This window comes from Salmo salar, unplaced genomic scaffold (genome assembly GCF_965601325.2).
Source record: "Salmo salar unplaced genomic scaffold, fSalSal1 ptg000071l, whole genome shotgun sequence".
Classification (NCBI taxonomy): domain Eukaryota; kingdom Metazoa; phylum Chordata; class Actinopteri; order Salmoniformes; family Salmonidae; genus Salmo; species Salmo salar.
This window is the reverse complement of record NW_027675314.1, coordinates 3,884,711-3,890,895: the sequence shown is the minus strand read 5'-3', so window position 1 is coordinate 3,890,895 and position 6,185 is coordinate 3,884,711.

Here is a 6,185-nt window from a genome sequence, read left to right as displayed (position 1 = left end):
CCTCAAATAGCCGCTGCAAAAGCATCAGCTACTCTTCCTGGGGTCCACACGAAACATGACCTAATACATTTACATTTTTACATTTTAGTCATTTAGCAGACGCTCTTATCCAGAGTGACTTACAGTAGTGAATTGCATACATTTCATACAATTTATTTTCCATACTGGACCAGTATGCTCTACCAACTGAGCCACACGGGACCTTACATAATACATAACCTTATTAGTCAAAGACTGAAATAGATACATTTAAAATGTCACACATAGCCTCCATAATCAGTACATACACACAATGTCTAGATCTAATAAATAGTACAGTGGAAATTACAAAAACAAGATATATAAAATGGCAGTGTCTCTTCACAGTCACCTTTGGACAGTAAGGTGTTATTTTATGTTTTTTTTTAAACTGGTTATATTGCTTGCTTGAGTTACCTGGAGTGGCAGAGAGTTCCATGTAGTCATGGTTCTATTCAATACAGTGCGTTTCCCAGCCTCTGTTCTGGACCTGGGGACTGTGAAGAGACCTCTGGTTGCATGTCTTGTGTTATACCGATGAGTGTCTGAACTGTGTGCCCAACTGCTTGAACAGACAGTTTGGTACCTTCAACACATCAACACCTCGCACAAACACCAATAGCGATGCAGTCAATCTCTCCTCAACGTTGAGCCATATACATCTTGTAACAGGCTGATTGGTCGGCTGTTTGAACCATTAAAGGATGCTCTGCTATTCTTGGGCAGTGGAATGACCTTTGACTCCCTCCATGTCTGAGGGAACACACCGTTTTCTAGGTTTAAATTGAAGATGTGGCAAACAGGAGTCAGAGTGTATTGTATTCTGCTACCGAACTCAGTAATTTACCATCCTGGTTGTTGGTACCAGGTCGTTTGTCCTAATTTACAGATATCAACCATTTGTTCAACCTCTTCCACATCGTGGAACTCAAAACTACAGTGCATGTCTTTCATAATTTGGTCCATTATATTATATAACTAGGCAAGTCAGTTTAGAACAAATTCTTATTTTCAATGACGGCCTACCAAGGAACAGTGGGTTAACTGCCTTGTTCAGGGGAAGAACGACAGATTTTTACCTTGTCAACTCAGGGATTTGATCTTGCAACCTTTCGGTTACAAATCCAACGCTCTAACCACTAGGCTACCTGCCGCCCCAACGGCTACCTGCCTTTATGCATGAATATGAAGGCTCAGCATTTGTTGTTTGCATGTCATACCTACGTTTGCTAAATCTTGTCAACAAAAAAGTTCTTAAAGTGGGCGGCAATATCAAAGGATTTTGATATGAACGAGCCATCTGCCTCAAGGAACGAGCCATCTGCCTCAATGAACAAGCCATCTGCCTCAATGAACAAGCCATCTGCCTCAATGAAGGATGGAAGCAAGTTTGCTTTTTTTGCCTAGAATTTAACTTAAAGTACTCCAGAGCATTTTACTATCATCGTTTATATAATTTCTTTGTTTCATAATTTAGTTTCTTCTTCTTTTTGTTACATGATTTTTCAATTTACTGTATGTTTGCCAGTCTGCTGTGTTGTCAGACTTACAGGTATATGCTGTTCCCTTTGCCTCTTCCCTCTTAGCCATACAGCATCTGATTGTTCATTTGGATCCCCGGGGGGGTCAATTTGGCATCACTTTGACTGGAAAGATTACAATCAATACTCAAGGATTTTATTACTTTTTGGGGGGGGGGTAAACTGACCCTTTCTTATATGAAGTAACATTTACATTTTACTCATTTAGCAGACGCTCTTATCCAGAGCGACTTACTTTGCATACATTTCATAAAAAAATATTTCCTTCCGTACTGGTCCCCCGTGGGAATCAAAACCACAACCCTGGCATTGCAAACACCATGCTCTACCAACTGAGCCACACGGGACCAGTAACAGAAGGAGGATTGGAAAACACGGTGATCACACGGCTTCATGAGCAGAAAAAACAAACAAAAAAGGTCAAGGCATGGCTAAACAGATGCTAATCACTTCAGATGCCAGCAGCGAGACAGAAGCATTGATCCCACGTGAAGACTTTCCAGCACTCGTGGCAAAATACTCCTTATTTACACCACTGACACCTGCGCCAAGTAAGAGCCCTCCTACCAAATACAGGGCAGTCGAAAATTGCTCTGCCGACGCTGACATTCTCAAGGCCATCTTTGAGAAACTGGCCATCATTGAAAAGACAACAGAGACTACCACCGAATCAACGGAGTCTCGCTCAGCCACTGTGCAGAAGCGCCTCAACCACGTGGTCCTACTCTTTGTAAAAGTCAAATCAAAACGATCAAGGCACAAGGCGAGACCCAAATGCAGACACAGGAGGCAGATGGTTGGAGTCTTACAATGTTTATTAATCCAAAAGGGGTAGGCAAGAGAATCGTCGTGGACAAGGCAAAAAGTCAAAACCAGATCAGAGTCCAGGAGGTGCAGAGCGGCAGACAGGCTTGAGGTCAAGGCAGGCAGAATGGTCAGGCAGGCGGGTACAGAGTGGCAGACAGGCTCGAGGTCAAGGCAGGCAGAATGGTCAGGCAGACGGGTACAAAGTCCTAAAACAGGTAAGGGGTCAAAACCGGGAGGACTAGAAAAAGGAGAATAGCAAAAAGCAGGAGAACAGGAAAAATGCTGGTTGACTTGGAAAAACATACAAGACGAACTGGCACAGAGAGACAGGAAACACAGGGATAAATACACAGAGAGACAGGAAACACAGGGATAAATACACTGGGGAAAATAAGCGACACCTGGAGGGGGTGGAGACAATCACAAGGACAGGTGAAACAGATCAGGGCGTGACAGAAAACACTGAGTTAGATGAAGTAATCTCCAGTCATAAAGTCGATTGTCATTTTTACATTTACCCCGTTTTTATATCAACCAGGTTTGTGAAATGTGAAAACGGGTTTATCATATCGATCTTAACTTCCTCTGTTTCAGGTAGTTCAGTTGTTTCTCTAAGCTCAGGGTTTTCTTACCAGCTACCTAGTTCAACTAGTTAACCAGTTATTCACTACCTAGCTTACTAGTTCAACTAGTTAACCAGTTATTCACTACCTAGCTTACTAGTTCAACTAGTTAACCAGTTATTCACTACCTAGTTTACTAGTTCAACTAGTTAACCAGTTATTCACTACCTAGTTTACTAGTTCAACTAGTTAACCAGTTATTCACTATCTAGCTTACTAGTTCAACTAGTTAACCAGTTATTCACTACCTAGTTTACTAGTTCAACTAGTTAACCAGTTATTCACTATCTAGTTTACTAGTTCAACTAGTTAACCAGTTATTCACTATCTAGCTTACTAGTTCAACTAGTTAACCAGTTATTCACTACCTAACTTACTAGTTCAACTAGTTAACCAGTTATTGTCACGTCCTGACCAGTAATAGGGGTTATTTGTATTGTAGTTTGGTCAGGACGTGGCAGGGGGTATTTGTTTTATGTGGTTCGGGGTGGTGGTTTGTTTAGAAGGGTGTTTGATTTATTATTTCTGGGTTTTTGGTTATGTTCTATGTTTCTGTATTTCTATGGTCTTTCTAGTTTAGTATTTCTATGTTTAGGTATTGGGTGTTGGACTCTCAATTTGAGGCAGGTGTTTCCTACTTGCCTCTGATTGAGAGTCCTATAATTAGGTATGTGTTTGTGTTTGGAGTTTGTGGGAGATTGTGCTAGGTATAGCTTAGTTGCCTTACCAGCCTGTTATGCGTCATTGTGTTTTGTGTACGTGTTTATTTTGGTTTCCCTTCTTTTCCTAAATAAAGAAGATGAGTACACATGATCCCGCTGCGTTTTGGTTCGACAATGATATTTCTTTATCGTCTGATGAAGAAGAATGTGACAGTTATCCACTACCTAGCTTACTAGTTCAACTAGTTAACCAGTTATTCACTACCTAGCTTACTAGTTCAACTAGTTAACCAGTTATTCACTACCTAGCTTACTAGTTCAACTAGTTAACCAGTTATTCACTACCTAGTTTACTAGTTCAATTAGTTAACCAGTTATTCACTACGCTGTAATTATTTTCTTGTTTATTGTCAGGTAATCCAAATGTCTTAATTCAATACGCTAAAAGTTGTATCTTTTAAAAGCACTTTTTTTTATTTTAATTCTGTTAACACACTAATGCAGATTTCGTTCTACTCCAGGAGACTCTCGATTCACAGATTCTAGTTTTGGGAAATCACAATGGGGAAATACTGTTTATTATAGTCACAGGTTTAACCACTCAGCTGGTATTATGATATCGCTTCGTAAGTTTTAGAAGTGATATTTCAGAGTGTTCTTCATCCAAAGATGGGAGATGGGTAATATTGATCTCCAAACTAGATAATGCTTCTTTTATTATATTCATTGTGTTGGGATACAATTCTCACAACTCAAATAAGACATTATTTGGGTTTTTTTTTTTGCTGATAAGCTTACTGAGCTGCAAAACAAGTATAGAAATGCATGGCTTATAATACCTGGAGACTTCAATGAAACACCTGATAACTCTTTAGATTAGATTTCCACCTAAAATAGCTCAGAGATCTTCGAATAGTGACATCATAACCTCATTTTGCAGTAAACTGACAGGAATCGATTCATGGTGTTTCTTTAATACAACTGACAGTGGTTGATACAGTGAGAGGAAAAAAGTATTTGATCCCCTGCTGATTTTGTACGTTTGCCCACTGACAAAGAAATGATCAGTCTATAATTTTAATGGTAGGTTTATTTGAACAGTGAGAGACAGAATAACAACAACAAAAAATCCAGAAAAACGCATGTCAAAAATGTTATAAATTGATTTGCATTTTAATGAGGGAAATAAGTATTTTGCCCCCTCTCAATCAGAAAGATTTCAGGATCCCAGGTGTCTTGAAAATAGGTAACGAGCTGAGATTAGGAGCACACTCTTAAAGGGAGTGCTCCTAATCTCAGTTTGTTACCTGTAAAAAAAGACACCTGTCCACAGAAGCAATCAATCAATCAGATTCCAGAACTCTCCACCATGGCCAAGATGATTTGTCAGTGGGCAAACGTACAAAATCAGCAGGGGATCAAATACTTTTTTCCCTCACTGTACATGCCGTTTCTTTAATATAAACTTAAAGGAATACCCTTGGTGTAATAGGTCAGTGACGTTCAGATCCAGAATTGTTCTGTGTCTCATTTCTCCCCCACTTTTAACAGTATGTACAAGAAGTAAGTCATAAACACGCTGCTTTCACTGATCATAAAATTATATTATTGACGTTCTGACAAATCCAGTGGCATTTGAGAATCCTGGAAACCCCAATAATTCACTCCTAAATCATCCGGTTTTTTAACCAGAGCACAAAAGGGCTTAATCAGGGACTTGTTTAATTAGAATGATTTAGAACCAAAGCCATGGAAGTAACTGGGAAATACTTCAACTCTAGGTAAGATCTATTAGCCATTAAACAACAGTAAAAGGAACTAAAGAAGCAACAACAAAAAAAGGTGAAAAATGACCTTATGAATACATTTAATTTTCTTTGAGAAAAGGATAACCTTTTTCAGCAGAGGAAGAAAACAGATTTGAATACATCTTGAATAGAACTAGATGAAATATACATTGATTTAGCTAAAGGGTCCTTTACTACATCTGGGGCAAGATGGGTCGACGAGGGTGAGAAAAACACAAGATAATTTTTTGCTCTTGAAGAAAATAAGAACTATATAGAGAAAATCTCTTTCTGCCTGAACTATCGACAGTACCTTGTAAAGACCCCAAAGATCATCTCTAACTTTGTGTATTCTTTCTATGAAAATCTGTTTAAATCTACTTTTCATGGGATTGAATGTGAACATGTTTCATAAAATGTCCATGGTCATGTTCCAATGATTTCTGATAAGTTCAAGTTCATATGTGAAGATGGGTTTTCTACATTAGAGATTAGAGATGCTCTTACATCTATGAATAAAGCACCTAGAACAGAGAGTCTTTCTATTCTGTAGTAGAGATTAGAGATGCTCTTACATCTATGAATAAAGCACCTAGAACAGAGAGTCTTTCTATTCTGTAGTAGAGATTAGAGATTAGAGATGCTCTTAATAAGAATAAGCACCTGGAACAGAGAGTCTTTCTGTGGAACTTTATTTACACTTCTGGGAACATTTAGAGGAACCAGAATATAACATGTTCCCAGCTA